The sequence below is a fragment of the Bombyx mandarina genome, chromosome 11 (genome assembly GCF_030267445.1).
Source record: "Bombyx mandarina strain Sakado chromosome 11, ASM3026744v2".
NCBI classification, from domain to species: Eukaryota; Metazoa; Arthropoda; class Insecta; order Lepidoptera; family Bombycidae; genus Bombyx; species Bombyx mandarina.
Window position 1 is genome coordinate 15,820,864 of NC_143218.1, and position 18,942 is coordinate 15,839,805.

At 36.0% G+C, this 18,942-nt stretch overlaps 1 protein-coding gene across 6 annotated transcripts in view; it reads left to right on the plus strand.

The window, feature by feature from the left end:
* LOC114241396 (tyrosine-protein phosphatase Lar) overlaps window positions 1-18,942 on the plus strand; it is a 437,676-nt gene that overhangs the window by 356,736 nt on the left and 61,998 nt on the right. The window lies entirely within an intron of this gene.

Sequence of the window (18,942 nt, forward strand, 5' to 3'; positions counted from 1 at the left end):
TAATTACACTTCATTCTCGGTTGTTCGCTTAAGTGTTAGTGTATTACGCAAATGAACGCTCTGAGATCTTGGTCAATGAATGATAAAAAAATATGTTATTTTTTGTACGTTATTACAAAGTTAAGTCGTACACTGTCTGCATTACTAATAATAAACTTACGTTACGGACGTTTTTTCACGGTTAGGGTACGCCTCCGCATCGGCATACTTCGTTCCTAAAAAAAATTGAGTATCAAAATAAAACACGATATCAGAATGAAGCAATGCAAAACATTGTTATTCAAAATTACTAATCGAAAAATAAAATAGGAACACAATTTTCGGTCCTGTTCGCGAATTTTCAAATATCCCAAACTCCTGCTTAGAACTTTGTGAAATCTTCTTAATTATATCTCGCGACTGGCAGAGTAACTTTAAATACATTACGAAGTTATTTTCCTCGATATTACGGATTCTTCTTTTTTATTCGGAGAATTCATATACCTCTGATTCTCATTGTCGTTTTCACAATGTAAACCATTAAAATATCTTGGGTAGTCGCTTTTGGTCTAATAGATAATGCACCTAAGTACTATACTAAATACTAAGTACCTACTAATGCACTAAGTACTAGTACTGGAGTAGTATTATACTTAGTGCTTACTATACTGTGTTCCAGATCAGATTATCGGTCGGAAACAGCTTCTTGCAAATTTTGTCTCGTTTGTGGATCCGGCATCTATATCTTAGCAGAAAGGTAGTTTGGGACTGTTGCAAGTTTATATATCGAGTCGAATTTTAATAGAGTCAAGTCAAATATTGAAAAAAATTCAATTGCACATACTCAAATCAAGTTCGTGCAAATTGCGATTATCGAGATTTATATAACTAATTAGCTTTATTCTGTTCACTAGCAGAGCTAGGGCCTAACTAATTAGTTTTATTTTGTTCATTAGCAGAACTAGGGCTTAACTAATTAGTTTTATTCTGTTCACTAGCAGAGTTAGGGCTTAACTATAATAATTAGTTTTATTCTGTTCACTATCAGATCTAGGACTTAACTAATTAGTTTTATTCTGTTCACTAGCAGAGTTAGGGCTTAACTAATTAGTTTTATTCTGTTCACTAGCAGAGCTAGGGCTTAACTAATTAGTTTTATTTTGTACACTAGCAGAACTAGGGCTTAACTAATTAGTTTTATTCTGTTTACTAGCAGAGTTAGGGCTTAACTAATTAGTTTTATTTTGTTCACTAGCAGAGCTTGCGAATGATCTCCACTTTTTTTATTATCGCTTTGATGGCTGAACAAGCTCAAGGTTGACCTTATAAGTTGACCGTATAATAAGTAAGACCGTATCCGGCTATGGAATGAGCTCCCCTCCACGGTGTTTCTAGAGCGCTATGACATGTCCTTCTTCAAACGAGGCTTGTGGAGAGTATTAAACGGTAGGCAGCGGCTTGGCTCTGCCCCTGGCATTGCTGAAGTCCATGGGCGACAGTAACCACTCACCATCAGGTGGGCCGTATGCTCGGCTGCCAACAAGGGCAATAAAAAAAAAAAAGTTGCCGATGTTAGTAAATAGTTACCGGAATCCATAGATATCATTAAAGCAAATACCGCCCACCAAAGAAACATGAGTTGTAAGTTTCAGTAATACAAAATAGTAAAATGGCTGCTCCATCATTTAAATCAGTACTCATTATTGCTTCGTGGTAGAAATAATTAGGGTGTTGGTAACGACTCCTGCCGAAGTTTCAATTGTTTTGTACTGTATAAATCCTACAACAAGTAATTACGTCATTTTTTTTTTTGGTTAGATTTTTATTGTCCGATATTATTCCTTCAACATGGAAGTCGTTCATAAATATCACATAACAACGTATTTCCTAATGAAAAAGTGTGTCAGCGTACACAAGTTAGTCACCGGTATAATTACTTGATATTGACCAGTACACCGTGCGCTTTTAAATTCATAGAGAAATTTGAGAAGACAGTGAATAATTCACGAGACTCGATGATCCCGCTGCCCTCATTACCGTTTTCTAAGAGATACACTCCATTCACTCGATACGAGTGCGGAAACGCGTCACTGAATAAATTCAATAACGTAAGAAGAGTATTCATTACAAATTCGAGAACGTTCTACTTGTTAAATATCTTTTTGGTGGCTGCGTTCTACTTACTCGGGCCATAAATAGTACAACATTCTAGCAAAGACACTAGTGTACCAATCACTTTTGTTTAGCGTTTGTTAATTATTTTTTTTATTTTTTTAATAAGTACATTATTTGTATCGAACTATACATAATACATAATACATACATATTTACTAACAATCACGCCACGTTAACTGGTCCCGTGCTAAGTTCGTAAAGAACTTGTGTTACAGGTACCAGATAACGGAAATAAATGTAAGATTTTTATTATACACATACATATATTTAATATACATCCATAACCCTGGAAAAGACATTTATATTTATCATACAAATATCTTCCCTTGGCGGGATTCGAACCCGCGACCCCCGTGTGAAGTGACCATGTCACTTACCACTACACCAGACGGCCGTTATATCGACTATAGTTCTATCGAATCTGAATATTCATCATCATCATTATCCTGTCCTTCTCCTAGTCACCTGGGGTCGGTGCAACATGTTTTCTCTTTCCATACTCTTCTATCATATACCATTTCCTCGCTCACTCCCCTCTTACCCATATCGTCTTTCACGCAATCCATCCATTTCTTCATAGGTCTACCTCTTCCTCTATATCCTTCCACATTCATAGTTAACATTCTTTTACCAATCTCATTTTCATTTCGTCTCATCACATGTCCATACCATCCTAAACGCGCACTTCTCAGCTTCTCCGTCACAGGTGCCATTTTCAGACTTCCTCTAACATATTCATTCCGTATTCTATCCATTCTCGTTACTCAACACATCCATCGCAACATTCGCATCTCTGCTGCATGCAATGGCCTTGAATATTCTGTCCAGTTATTAAAGTGCAGCCGATGAGGTAAAGCGATTCGATGATTTTGTTTTCTCTGATTTTAAACATAGAAACGCAATCGTTTTGAATATAAAATTGATTTAACGTCTCGAATATCCACATTGAGGAGTTATTTTATCTTCAAATGACCCCCTTTCAATCTCTTTCATGTTTCGAAAAGTGAATTCTATATGCTCACGCGTTGATGGAAGTTGTTACAGAATTATTAATTAGAATGATTGATTGGTTTGCGGCTGCGGTAAGCTATACCGACCTTACCCGAAATTTGAATGATTGTATAGCAACATTTTAATATATATATTTTTATTATATATTGAATTTATATTAGTCCTAAAATAAATTAGTTAAATACAGTCTTGCTCAGTTCAATTTTTTTATTGTTTAAATCTTTATTACGAAGGAGCTAGTTAGCACTACCTCGTCTCGCAGACGTGGCTGTCGTCGACTGAAATAAAACTTTTACTTAGCTGATAATAAATGACGCGAAGTCGTTTGAGATTTTAATAAAAAGTAGACAGATTTCGACACTTTACAAATGTTTAAAGTTTTCCTCTGTTTCTCATTCAAAGGTCAGAGAATCATAATGGTTATATCTATCGATCAGAATACACAAATAACAGTATACTAAATGAAAATATTATTAAAGATGACTATTTAAACAATTACTATAATTTAAATTAGGTATTTCCAAAACAGATGATAATCGAAAGATTCAGAATCATATTTTTTCTTGCAGATTTTCTTAGGATTATCCATAACTCGCTACCTTAAAACGATGTAGAGTCTAACTTGATACTTCTATTCACATTTAAATCATATACGATTATTTTTGTTTCATCCATTTCATATTTCAGTAGTGTATACTCAACGTAATGCCGCTGTATCTGGAAATATCTTGATAGCTATTCTAAAGTTTGGGTTTACATTGGCTTGTCAAAATACGTCTGATTACAAATTTTACTAGCAGGCAAACATTTAAATGCCGAAGAAATTTTCTGCATTATCGTTTCTCGGCACAGCTCTCTAGAATAATGAACGAGAATAATTAATATTCCTTCTCGAAGCGGTGCCTGACATAACAAGAGCGGACCTGTAAGCTATAGCTCGAAATTCTAAAACTAGCATAAATACATAAGTAATGTTACACCCGAGAAATATCACTCAAGTGCCTATATTATAATAATATTTATTTAACTCAATTTGTTTACTTTTATTATAGAATTTATTGTAATAAAATCATTTGAATCACGTATTTATTTTTGTATTTGTAATTTATCATTTTTGTCTTTATAAAATACACGTAAGTGGAATGGAGTTTACTATGTTTACTGTAAGAAATTTTGTTGGTAGGTTTTAAAAGAAAACATGTGAATCCGGTCGTCATTTTTGTGCGTTTAAGCAATAACACTATCAATTAATTATAGGACGTATTAAATATTAATTTAGTATTTTTAAACTTGCGATTTTTCAATAAAAGAATAAGTTTTTTTTTTATTTTTTTTTTTTATTGCTTAGATGGGTGGATGAGCTCACAGCCCACCTGATGTTAAGTGGTTACTGGAGCCCATAGACATCCACAACGTAAATGCGCCACCCACCTCGAGATATAAGTTCTAAGGTCTCAGTATAGTTACAACGGCTACCCCACCCTTCGAACCGAAACGCATTACTGCTTCACGGCGGAAATAGGCGGGGTGGTGGTACCTACCCGTGTGGACTCCCAAGAGGTCCTACCACCAGTAATTACGCAAATTATAATTTTGCGGGTTTCATTTTTATTACACGATGTTATTCCTTCACCGTGAAAGTCAATCGTTAACATTTGTTGATTACGTATTTCATTAGAAAAATTGGTACCCGCCTGCGGGATTCGAACACCGGTGCATCGCTTCATACGAATGCACCGGACGTCTTATCCTTTAGGCCACGACGTGAGTTAAAGCACCTGTTTTTTTACGGTGGCACAGATAATGAACATAGATATTATCAGGAGTTTAACCATGTCGCTGTCTATATTGAAACACGCTCCTATAAAGCGGTATGAAGATATTCATGAAACCTGGGAATTCGTTCTAAAGTTCAAAAGATTTCGTAAAACAAGTACGGGGTACTGTGAAACAGTACTGGTAGAAACTTATACTGATTATATATGAAATATTTATGTAATTTGTATTTCACTATCTATATATTATATATAAGTGAAGCAAAAACTTTGTATCCCTTTTTACGAAAATTGCGCGGACGGAGGAGTATGAAATTTTCCAAGTATGAAATTTTCCACACTTATAAAGAATATAGAGAAGAAGTGCATAATACTAATTTTTTTTTTAAATAATGCATAAAAGATACATGATATCAATAAAGAAAACATTACACACACTACATACCATGTATTTGACGCACACACGCATGCATACTATTTATTGTCAAACTTTTGTTCTTGACGTCTGTTGTCAAATTGAGAATAGATTAAATATTGTTTGTCTTTGTTAATATTTTTTATAGTGTAGTCTTGGCGAAATTTGTGATTATATAAGTATAAAATACAATCATAATAGTGTACAAACTTACAATTCCAATTAGTTATAGTCGAATTTCGACTACTGCGGGACCACTAGTTATTTTTATAGAATGATCTGGTTTTTGCATGTTCAGCTTGACCCATTATTTTCTTGGACAAATAAAATTTGTAGGCAGCGGCTGGGCTCTGCCCCTGGCATTGCTGAAGTTTACGGGCGACGGTAACCACTCACCATCAGGTGGGTCGTATGCTAGTCTGCCTACAAAGGCAATAAAAAAAAACTCGATTATCATTCGGAAAGAAAAAAAGACGCATGTTATATTAAAAATAAAACCAGACTAATATTCCTCTAAAGATTATATAGATCATTCAAAGCGGCTTGTACGTTTATTTATCCAGAATTGAAATGGAATATTTCGCTTGAAGTCAAAGCAATTCTAGACTCGACTTCCTTTTTTCAAATAAGTAAAATAAAAGAACCTTTTCACACAACACTTGCGAGCTTGATTGTACCTATTCTACTGTGTTGCCGAAGTGTCCCCGGAGTAATGAAAAGAAGTGTCCCCTTTATAACGGAAAAGCTTGTATTACTTTCGTGCTTTCTTTAAAAAAAAATAACAGAAAAAAAATTAAATACATTAGGGAAATCTAGCGAGTTTCAAAAACGACTAAATTGTACAGGCTCTCAGAGTTTACTTCGGGATACCGGTATTTTTCCTTTCATTACTTTAAATTAGCGCTTACGGTAATGCGCTGGAAGGTATGGATACCAGTGAGATTTAATTGTGTTTTTTTTGTATAATCCACGAGTGTTTCCTTTTTTTTTTCTACCTAAGCTAGGCTATTTCAGCGTAACCTTAACTAGTAGGTGAGCTCACGGGGCTCAAACCTGACGACGTCGCTAACACGAACCCTAGCAAGAACCGTGCTTCGCAGAATCTACCACCGGATCGGAAACGCGACCCACTGAGAAAATCCGGCGAGAAACTCAGTGGGCTGTGTCTGTGGGTTAATTTACTCATCGAGCTCTTCGTCGCAAGCGACGGGCTCGACGAGAACGATGACCGGTGCTTGAAGTACCTAAAAGCACCGTTAGTGGATCGGGAGGATCCGAAATGACGTGTTTTGAGCGACGTCCACTGCTTTCCGTCCTGTCCGCAAGATCGGGAATGTAGTTACCGGCGGCCACGATGAGAGGGTTCTCGTGTCGTGTCGCTTTATCGAAGTGGTGAGTGTTTCAATGAAAACGTATGCAATATATTGTTTTTGGAGCGCCGTAAATGGCCACCGAAGCTTATAGATGTAGGCAACGCGAACACGGCCACTCATAGTACCAAGAGCCATAAGTTCACAAGTAAATAATAACTTCGAAAGAAAACAAATGTTATAAAAATCAAATCTCATAAAAGTTCGAGAAGTGGTTGGTGGTGGTAAATCTCACTACTAGGCTACACCCTGCTTATATTTGTCTCGAAGATGACTGCTTTCTTATTGCTAAGACAATTCTTCAGTTAGTACGAATTTAATTTGGTCTGTGGTATTCGCGTTATGATGCCTACAGGCCCGATTACCACATATTATCAGGTGGGGATGAGCTTGTCATTCCGTGTACAATAACACAAGAAGTAAATCCAATCCAGAATTAAGTTATACAATGCTTGTTTAATTGATCTAAACTATAATTATTTCTGAATCTCAGATTGAGAATACATAAGTTTCTTCAAAAAGTTTGATAGATGTCAAATCTCTCGAAAAATATTCCGTGGTTTGAACAAAGGCTCGTATTATGCGACACACTCCCCTGAACCACGACCAATAATGTAGTTGGGATCTCGTATAAATATTCTCGCTCTCCGTATTTTTCCCGTGGCACGTGAAAATGGATTGTATCGCAAAGCCTGTTTGTTGACACATATACGCTTTCAACAAGACGCCGACTTATTTGTATTACCAATGGTTTGATAGAATGAATTCTTCGAAAAATCTTAAATGCATTAAGGAAAATGCGAACGAAAATCGTTGGCCTCTTTCTTTTTATATCTTAAAGATGAATAACGTTAAATTATATATAGGTATATTTTCGGAAATTTACCGGAGAAAACATTTACCTTCATTATTGTTGAGTTAAATTATAATGGAAGCGGCTTAATTTCTTATACTCATTAAAAGTAATCGAATTTCGCTATATTATTAGGTCTTCACAAGCCAAATATATATTTATAGACATTTCTATTGCGTTATTTTGTGTTATTAGAGGTTACATTTTATGTATTTTATATAGACATTTATAAATACGATCGAAGGAGATGAACCACGATGTGAGCTAGATTGAGTTACACCGTGAGTATTAATAATAAAGATCATTCGTGTTCACGGAAGAACGAAAACTGTAAAGTATTTGAAATGTCGCATTTTATGTCACGACAATAAAAAACGCGCGAAAAGTACTTTTAATTATCGCGCAAGCCCAAAAATATGCACTATTTTTTATTATTCCAAGAGTCATCTGCGTTCTTTGTATGAGCTGCACGCTTTAATCAAAAGAAAAGGTAATGTTGCAAGAAAAAAGTCAACTTCGCTTATATTGACAAACAAAAAGAGTATAAATTTTTATTTGTGCCAAAAAATGTGTTCTTTAAAACCTACACAACCTTCCATGTTTATAACTAGATTCATTGAATTGTCGATGTAGGCCAATAATATACGATATAATCAGATTAATTACCCCTATTCAGTTACACCAGTAAAGTCTTGTCAAATAACATAATTATGACATTAACAAAAGGGATTCCGAAGATTCCTATACAAGACAGTATTACATCGATACACTATATTATTAACAAAATATAAAGTAATTCCCATATCCCACCGACGTGACAATAACACTCGCGCACACAAAGGACTGTCATTATCCAATTTCAACCGAATAGACTCATACAAAGGCAATGAGACAGTCATTGGGGCACAAAGAATTGAGTTATACTCATCTAAGACGACATACCCTCTGTACATAATATTTCCTTTGCGATGTCACACGAACCAAACGGGAAATTTATTTTGTAAATGTCTTGTCTAATATACGATTTGTAAAGGAAAAGGAAAGGTTTTGAAAAAAACAAATTAGGTTGAATGTGTCTTTAATTTTCTTATCAAGAATCTTTTAATACTCGTAATGCTGACGTTTTGAAGGAATACAATCGTATTTGTACAAATTATTTTGTATCCACCACGTCATATTTTATAAAAATCTTTATTGATAACTAGCTAACCCGGCAGACTTCGTAATGCCTCAATCGATAAATAAAAGACCTAAACTGTTGTATAAAATAAACTTAAAACAAACAAAAGGAATCCGTCCGACGGGGGACACATCAAACGAAAAACAAAATTGTTATTTTCATTTCGTTCCGAGCATTTTCATATTTATCTACCTTTTCAACCTTCTCTGGACTTCCACAAATAATTCAAGACCAAAATTAGCCAAATCAGTCCAGCCGTTTTCGAGTTTTAGCGAGACTAACGAACAGCAATTTATTTTTATATATATAGATAGTATATATATATCTTTATTGATAATGTTAGTCAACTGTTTCTTGAACCGGATAAATCTTACCGCTAAAATATTTTTACTATCACATCGCCCGCCACCGGAGTAGAGTTCATCCATACTACCTGGAGCCACTACGGTCATCCACAGTCCGTTTACAGATGTTTTTTTTACCACGTACCATCCGGCCATGGAATGAGCTCCCCTCCACGGTGTTTCCATGACATGTCCTTCTTCAAACGAGGCTTGTGGAGAGTATTAAGCAGTAGGCAGTGGCTTGGCTCTACCCCTGGCATTGCTGAAGTGAAGGTGGACGGTATGCTCGTCTGTCTACAAAGCCAATAAAAAAAAATACTTACAGCATACTTGGTGTCGAATGAGCACCTTATAACATTTTTTTTCCTTCCTAAGCTGATGGTCTAGAGAGACCATATCAGTGTCAACTAGTCGAATCTTAAAGAACATGCCCGTCAACTACCAATTCCGGCACATTAAGACACGAAATCAACATTTCGGAGTAGAGTTCATCCATACTACCTGGAGCCACTGCGGTCATCCACAGTGCGTTTCCAGAGGTCTTTTTTGCCACGTACCATCCGGCTATGGAATGAGCTCCCCTCCACGGTGTTTCCCGAGCGCTATGACATGTCCTTCTTCAAACGAGGCTTGTGGAGAGTATTAAGCGGTAGGCAGCGGCTTGGCTCTGCCCCTGGCATTGCTGAAGTCCATGGGCGACGGTAACCACTCACCATCAGGTGGGCCGTATGCTCGTCTGCCTACAAGGGCAATAAAAAAAAAAAAAAAAAAATTCGCGAATGTTAAAATGGGAATGTCCTAAAAAACCGGTAACAGGATTCGAAACACCGTATAGTAGCGTACTTCCTCACACAGCTTTCATCCACTAGTCCACGGAAGTATTCTGAGGTTTAATCAAAATTTCTTTACCCACTTTCTGCACGGCCACCGTCATCATGCACGATCTTTTTAGTAAAATCATGTTTACCTGTTATATGAAAATGTAAAGACATACAAAATACATTGGAGAATCTCATCTAATCTCGTCAAGGCTTCTTGTTCGCCAGTAAAAAACAAAGATCAGAAAATTCAGAAGTGAAACTCTTGAAAAAAATTATTTCTTTCTTATTGATTTTTTTTTTTAGTTAGTTTTTCTTTTGGGGTCCATGAGTACTACATTTAATGCATATTTAATTAAGTAATAATACTTAGGTTTTTAATAATATGTACTTTACATTACTTTGAATCGTAATTCAGTCCACTGTTTATTTTATAACAAAGATATTTATTATCTAATCTACATATTTCTAACACATGAACATATCTTAGTAAATATTTATTTACAGAAATGTATATGATAATTCAATACTAAATACATGAATTTAAATTTAACACTTTTCCAATCCACATTAATCTTGTTTTCGTTCAAAGCTACGTAGCTTCTGTACCACTGCGTGCTGTGTACCTAAAGCCCGAGCTTCGAAAGCGTCTTCGTATGTTAATATAAAGTTAATTATGCATTTTACGTGCGTGGAATAAGCTCGGCTTTCGTTCCCATGAACCCGAGGACTACCTTATGGGTTTAGTCATGAATTTATAAATTTAAAATGTGTTGTGGTTTAAATGAAGCGCTAAATTAGGAATCAATATTTTGTTTATTTTTATCTCTATTTGTATGATTTAATGTAATTTAATTCAGGTTCTAATAATGACTGTTATTGGTGAAATATGACATTTTAGTCTTGACTGGAACGCGTGGTTGCTTTGTGATGGAAAGGTGGTACCAATGTGGCAAGAAGATGGTACCCACCCGTGCAAGTTTGCAACACTTGCGTCTTTAGTTTATTTTAGTTGGGAATTTGTAGCTTCAATTATCACGCAAAAATGAATATTTTTTAATATTTTTGTTTGTAGACTCCTTCTTTAAATTGAAATAATGATCAGAAAAAAACGATTACAGTAGAAACTCAAAATGTACATTTTCTCATAACTTACTAAATTTAATGCTTAAAAATTCGTCCACTCTCAGTGAATCAACTCAAGAGATTTCGAGTAATTCCTCAAAACTAACGTCAGCAATGAGAATAAAATCTGAGACTTGTAAAATAAATCCGTTTTATGTACGCTTCGCTCATCTCTGAGTACCTAAATCCGTCATCTTAATCCTAAGTTGACAAGAACCCGAAAATTGCTCTCCACGTAGACCGGTTATTGTCGGGATTTGAACTGGCTACCATTGTGCGCGGTGACCTCCAAGGGTTCTATTGTGCTTCGTTCACATTCAATAATCTTATTCATAGTTCACTTGACTCACACGTAGACCTTTCACGCAAAAGTTTGGTTATAGAAATTTAACGAAATGTAACGTTTTAATTTCTATGGACAGATTATGTTTAATGGGAAACCGAACTCCAACACAAATACAATAGGGCATCTTAAAATGGAAGTTCCAAATTAATGTTGCATTGGAGCAACAGGTATCGTTCCAAGCAGAGCGAACCTACGTTCCAAGGTCTCAGTTTTTAACGGCCCTACCCTTCAAACCGAAACGCATAACTGCTTCACGGCAGAAATAGGCAGGGTGGTTTTACCTAACTGTGCGGACTCACAAGACATCCTATCACCAGTAAAAGTCCAGTACATAGTGACAGTTACTAGTGTAGTTAGTGCAAGTGGAAATGTCGAATCAAACGCAGCACGAGGTGAACAGAGTCGGCAAATGGCAGGATTTTCCCAGTGTATTACAAATGTAGTGACATTTTCACAAGTCTAATGGCCAGGTCGTGTGTCACATTTGTATGTGGAGACGACTTGCGAGAACATCTATTGTGTTGAAAGCTAACAAGTTGTACTAAGAAAATTTTATTTATTTTCTTCTATGAATTCGCGAATTCTTTCTCTCAGGTGGGTACCAATTTTTTAATGAAATACGTACTCAACAAATGTTCACGATTGACTTCCACGGTGAAGGAATAACATCGTGTAATAAAAATCAAACCCGCAAAATTATAATTTGCGTAATTACTGGTGGTAGGACCTCTTGTGAGTCCGCACGGATAGGTACCACCACCCTGCCTATTTCTGCCGTGAAGCAGTAATGCGTTTCGGTTTAAAGGGTGGGGCAGCCGTTGTAATTATACGGAGACCCTTAGAACTTATATCTCAAGGTGGGTGGTGCATTTACGTTGTAGATGTCTATGGGCTCCAGTAACCACGTAACACTAGGTGGGCTGTGAGCTCGTCCACATATAAGCAATAAAAAAAAGAAATGGAAGATAACCTGAAATGTTCTTTCATATTTATAGTTTTCTGTAAATTCACTTTGCTTTCACGTGGTGCTTATTTGATACAATAACTTTAAAAAATTACAATATTTTCACAGTTTTCGTGAAAAAATGACGAATCTTGAAAAATGTTTTTAAATATGTCTCGGTTCTAGAAACCAAATGGAATGATCACGTAGATTTTATTGTATTAAAATAATTGTTATTTAACTATGAAGTTGCGTGTTAAAAATCCTGGCCATTTGAAACGTTAATGGCAATAAATTCTAAATTCAAACGAATTCTATTTTAAAAATATGTGATTCTATTTTAAAATTCAGTCGTTTGTTTATTAATTACTGTTTTATTCTCACTACAATTGTATCTTTTTGATCAATATGGACACGACTAAAATACGAGTAATTATGGAATACGACTTCGGTCGTGACAACAACACCGCAAAAACGGCTCACAACATTTATAACGTGTACGGAGTGAACACTACAAACAAACGCACGACTCATTATTGGTTTTAACGCTTTCAGCATGGATATTTTAATCTAAAAAAGGAATCACGTTGTCGATCGAAAACTAAAGTCGGTTTTTAATTAAAGGCGATAGTGGAAAATGACGGTACTTAATATACCATTGAGGAGAAGCTTTCAAGGCTAGCATCGAAATAATATAGTCCGTTTTGGGTCAAATTAAAATTTTGGCAAGTTAAAAATATTCGATAAGTGGATGGCGCAAGAACTGAACGATCGCCAGCGCGACGAACGCGTTATGGAATACCAACATAGAAACGAAGGGATTTTGAACCGCGTGGACACTTGCCATGAAAAATGAACCATTTTTGGTAATCATAAATGGTCTACATGTTGTTTAGATCCGGGATCAGCACCTAAGCAATGAACAAAACGAAAAGGCACTTCTAAAAATGTCACTGTCAAAATGGTCACTGTTTGGTCTAGTGCTGGTATAATTTATAATAGCTTCTTACCAAATGGCACCAGTATTACTGCGGATGTGTATGTGTACTGTGAGGAACTGGACACAATGATCGAGAAGCTGGCGAATCTCCGGTCAGCCTTGGTTAATAGCTTGCCCGCTGCTCCTACACGACAACGATCCCCCTCATGTGGCACAACAGAGAATCTCTAAACTACAAGAGCTAGAGTTGAAAGTTTTGCGTCATCCACCTTGCTCACCAGACTTTGCAACGACAGACTTCTACTTTTCCAAAGTTTCAACCTCTTCTTGGCAAGGAATATATTCAATACCCGTGAGGCAGTACAAAATGTCTTTGAAGAATTTGTTGGTTCCCGTACACATGACCTCTTGAAGAAAGGCATTGAAAAATGACCACTAACAACATCGGCGCTTATTTTGATTGTTAGGAGTACAAAATATTTATAAAAGATGACTGTAACTTTCTGTAGGTATACCAAACAGGAATTTTATAGATAAATTCCTAATATATTAGATGTGTGAAGAGCTTACTTTTCAAGTGCATCACAGGGGAATCGACATCAATTATTTTAGAAACCGGCTGTTTGATCGCTTGGACTGATAGTCTTCTTATAAATATAGGCACATTCAATATAGTCTCCAAGCTAGAAAAATTCCGTATTGTGCTTCATACGATGAGCTAAATATTTTTCGCAAAGATACTCTCTATTGATACTGAACGTTTCTTATTTCACACATCGTATCAGTATTCGAAGTGTTAATCGAAATAGCTGACAAATAAAAAATTTACGTGACAAAAAATGTGTAAGTAGATATTTATTTGTCATCAAAAGTCTCATCAGCTTTCTTAGCATCGCCATTTTTCAGCTCTTCCACTTCTTGCCCTTTTGTAAGTAGTCTCATTCTACAATCTTCAAGATCTAATAAAATATTAGCTAAGTCGATATCGAGTAGCAAACACGTATTATCGAGTTTCAAATGTAACAGTACTCCGATCTCATAGACGCGACAAGAGCTTTGATCCGCGTCTGAAGGACGTGACGTGAGATTATACGTATACCAGGAAGCTATGTTTAATAAGACCCGATACACGGATTAAGCTGTGAAGATTAAGAATACAAAAAAGTTGAAAGTAAAACCTTAAGGTGCAGCTCTAAAATAGACCAAGACATAGTATTGTGCATATTTTGGATATATGTACACACGTGACACAATTAAATAACCTGAATGAAACAAAATATCATATTTGGAGAATAAAAATATAAAATATAAATATAAAAAAATAATAAATATAAAGAATACAAACAAAATAAAAATTCGTAAAGTATTTCTTAAAACGTGTATACAAATTTGAATCCAACAACTACCCAACCCAACCCAAAATGAAAATGTCGCGTCAAACTGTTGTAATATTACAAACCGATGAACTTTGTAATTGACGTATAGACTTTAATTTAACAAAAAGTATCAATAAAATGTGTACCATCAAACCAGATATGCGATTTATGACTTTATATTTAACTCAGTGGGGACAAAATTAATTTCGGATTTCAATTATAAAGCCAACGTTAGTTACTTTAGGAGTTGTAGTTTTTTTTAAGTAGGTGGTAGCCTAATGGGTTATTCCAATTACGCACGGACGAATCGATGAGCTCACGGGGCTCAACCTAAGAGAACTTGCAAATACTAGCCTTAGTAAGAGCAGTGCTTTACTGAATCTACCACCGTATTGAAATGGCGACCCACTGAAAAGATGCGGCGATTAGGTTATGTTTATTGACTAGGTTGCATGTCCAAAACTTCGACGAATTCGACGAGAACGAATGATGAAAATCATAAATATGAAACTTAATTTTAGCATTAATTTTAATCTTGCAATTAAATTCCATAACATTTTAATTATACGAAGCCCCATCAAAACTAGAATTTGTGAAAAAACACACTCACACGCACACTTATAAACGAGATTTAATTAACGGGTTTGCCAGTTAATTAAGCTCTATGAAAATACAAATAAATTCTTCTTATAATTTGAAAACGAAAATTAAAGCACCCTTAATTTCGCTTGGAAATAATACGTTACGCGGCTCCCTCGAATTCGGCCGAAGCACACACACAATTAAAACATCTATAATAATGCCTCTACAAAAGCCTTTCGTATGACGATGCTTTGTACATTTTAATTAAATATGTACGTAACTCCGCCTTTATCAGTTTCAGCAATCAAATATCCCGAGATTAAAAGCAATTTGGAAAACACGAATTAATATAAATAATAAGTGCGTTGAAAACACGTTCGGGTAATACTCAATATTGGAATAATATCTAAACATATACCTCTCTCAGTCAACCTCTCAATAAAAGACTTGTATTCAATGCTCCTCTTTAATTATACAATAAAATATTATATTTATTACGATTTAAAAAAACGTACTCGAAGAACGAATCCTCCTTGATGTATTTACGCGTGTGTTTTATTTCAATTTGAGTTCTTTAAATATTTATTCTAGCAATCACCAAAAAGTTTTGTTGGCAACTCGATTGCTCTGGGCTTGATTACAATATGTACCTACTAAAATAATAATAAAAAAACTTTGAATTGAGAATCCCAAAGACATTTTGGATGTGGTACTTAATTCGGTATGCAAATGAAAAATGAAAATCAATATAAATAAAAATGAATTGCTGTTCGTTAGTCTCGCTAAAACTCGAGAACGGCTGGACCGATTTGGCTAATTTTGGTCTTGATTTATTTGTGGAAGTCCAGAGAAGGTTTAAAAGGTAGATAAATACGAAAATGCTCGGAATTAAATAAAAATAACAATTTTGTTTTTCCTTTGATGTGTCCCCCGTCGGACGGATTCCTTTTGTTTGTTTTAAGTTTATTTTATACAAAAGTTTAGGTCTCTTATTTATCAGTTGAGGCCAAGTCAGCTGGGTCAGGTAATAATAAATACATATTGTCAGAACTAAGTAAACAGATAGAACAATCGACGTATCTTTGTAGTGCCTTCTTAATCGAAGCGTATTTCTTTTTATTCGTAAAACATGCTATTCTGTTCTGTGGCTATTTGAATTGCAGGTCCAATTCATTTTCGGATGCGCCTCAACCACAATTCCTTGAGCCATCCGACCCTCATTATTCTTTAAAATTTTTGATCTAGTATCAGTTGAAGCAGCCGATATTTATCATACCTAGTGACCGTATCTTATTTTTTCCGTTTTTTTTTTAAAGATTTGTATGAACTGTTCATGTTCAAGATATTATCGTTTGTTTTAACATCTAATTAATATTAGAAAGAGTTTCAAAAGTTAAACTGGATATAAAATTCTAGTCCACTATATAGTATAAAACAAAGTCGCTTTCTCTTTTCCTATCCCTATCTGTCTGTCCCTATGTATGCTTAAATCTTTAAAACTACGCAACTGATTATGATGCGGTTTTTTTGATAGATAGAGTGATTGAAGAGGATGGTTTATATGTATAATAACATCCATTAAATAGTGGAAAAATTCATAATAAATTACAGTTTCCGAAGCGAAGCGAGGGCGGGTCGCTAGTAAATTATAAGTTACTGTTTTAATTCATGAAACTATTATTGTCAAATTATAATCACCATTTGCATAAAATAATATTACAGAATCAACTTTACACATCTTAACAAAGTCTGTCGAGCACGATAAAATTAATTTAATCACATGTTTCTGTAACCCCCCACTTCGATACAGCGGCACGACACGAGAACCCTCTCATCGTGGCCGCCGGTAACTACATTCCCGATACTGCGGAAAGAATGGAAAGCAGTCGACGTCGCCCAAAACACGTCATCTCGGATCCGCCCGATCCACTAACGGTGCTTTTAGGTACTTTAAGCACCGGTCACCGTTTTCGTCGAACCCGTCGCTTGCGACGAAGGACTCGACGAGTAAATTAACCCTCAGACACAGCCCACTGAGTTTCTCGCCGGATCTTCTCAGTGGGTCGCGTTTCCGATCCGGTGGTAGATTCTGCGAAGCACGGCTCTTGCTAGGGTTCGTGCTAGCAACGTCGTCAGGTTTGCGCCCCGTGAGCTCACCTACTAGTTAAGGTTACGCTGGAATAGCATCTCAAGGCTACCAGCTGTAGGAAAAAAAAAAAAAGTTTCTGTAACATCGATACAAAACTATCGAAATTTAGCAAAAACACTCTTTTGACGTGTTCCGTTTTCTCAGTGTGACCAGCACTCAACGTATACGAAACGAGGTTAGCCGGATTGCCGTCCTTTGATACAGATGCCCATCCGAATGGAATCGCATCCGTACAAAACTTTCTCGTTTTCCCTTTTTCGGATAATTTCGTTTTGTTTCCTCGTACGTAAGAGGGCTAACTGGCTTATACCATATACGCGTTTGTACTATACTGACGCATGTACATATCTATGTTGTGCATGCTAATTATGAAATTTAATGCCGTCGATGTCGCCCTAAACACATCATTACGGATCCTCCCGATCTATTAACGGTGCTTTTAGATACACACAGCCCACTGCGTTTTTCGGTGGATCTTCTCAGTGGGTCGCGTTTCAGATCCGGTGATAGATTCTGCGAAGCACTGCTCTTGCTAGGGCCAATGTTAGCAACACTCCCGGTTTGAGCCCCGTGAGCTCATCTACACATCAAGGAGAAGCTGAAATAGCTTCTCAAGGCTATCAGCAGTATAGGTAGGAAAAAAAATTAAATTTAAAAAAAGATAGTTACACTATACGATTAACTAACGATTCTCAAACCTCTTTTGAAAAATAAAATGATATAGTGCCGGCTATAAATCGAGGATATTTTATTCCAGATTCTGTTGAAACGAGGCATAAATATGATTTACAAGCACGGCGGACAAGCCAAAGTTTCGAAGTCGTATGTGAAGTTCCATAGAATCATCCTACCGATACGGGCTAAGTGAGAACGCAAACGCAGGTGGCTTCTCGAATTTCTCGGAACTTCCTCTTACATTCACTAAACTCCTATAATCTGACGAATATATCAACGAATTACTTTCGATTTAGTACCAAATAGAATTGGCATAAGAAATAGTTGTAAAGTAGATTATGAGAGTAACAAGAATCACAAGTCACGTTCAGAACTCGCTTCATCCCGCGACAAATCGGATTACCTCAGATTGTTTATCGCGTGTATCATAAGGGTTGGTACACATTGAAAGCGACAGAGTTTTAATGTTTTACATTAGTGACGATCAGGAAATTTAAGTGCATTCTGTAATTTAATTTTTGCACCGATTGCATAGTTTGAAAGACCCTCTGGTCAGCCTGATTTTAATTAGTTACTGTAGCCGATAAACGTTAATACCACCGTCTACTTCAAGACATGAGGTCCAAGTATCAATCTATACTAATATATAAATCTACAGTGGTTTTTACGGATGTTCCGTTATAATTACAGAACCATGCATCCGATTGACCTGAAACTTGGTATCCATGTAGAAAATACATGTACTTGATGGATAGGCCAATATTTATATGAGTGCTGGACTCCCTACACCAGTTGCGGGGGCGTTAATGATGAGAATCTTTGTGGGGGTGAGAAATAATAATGTTAATTTTAAATGCCCAGCGAAGCGGACGGGTACAGCTAGTTG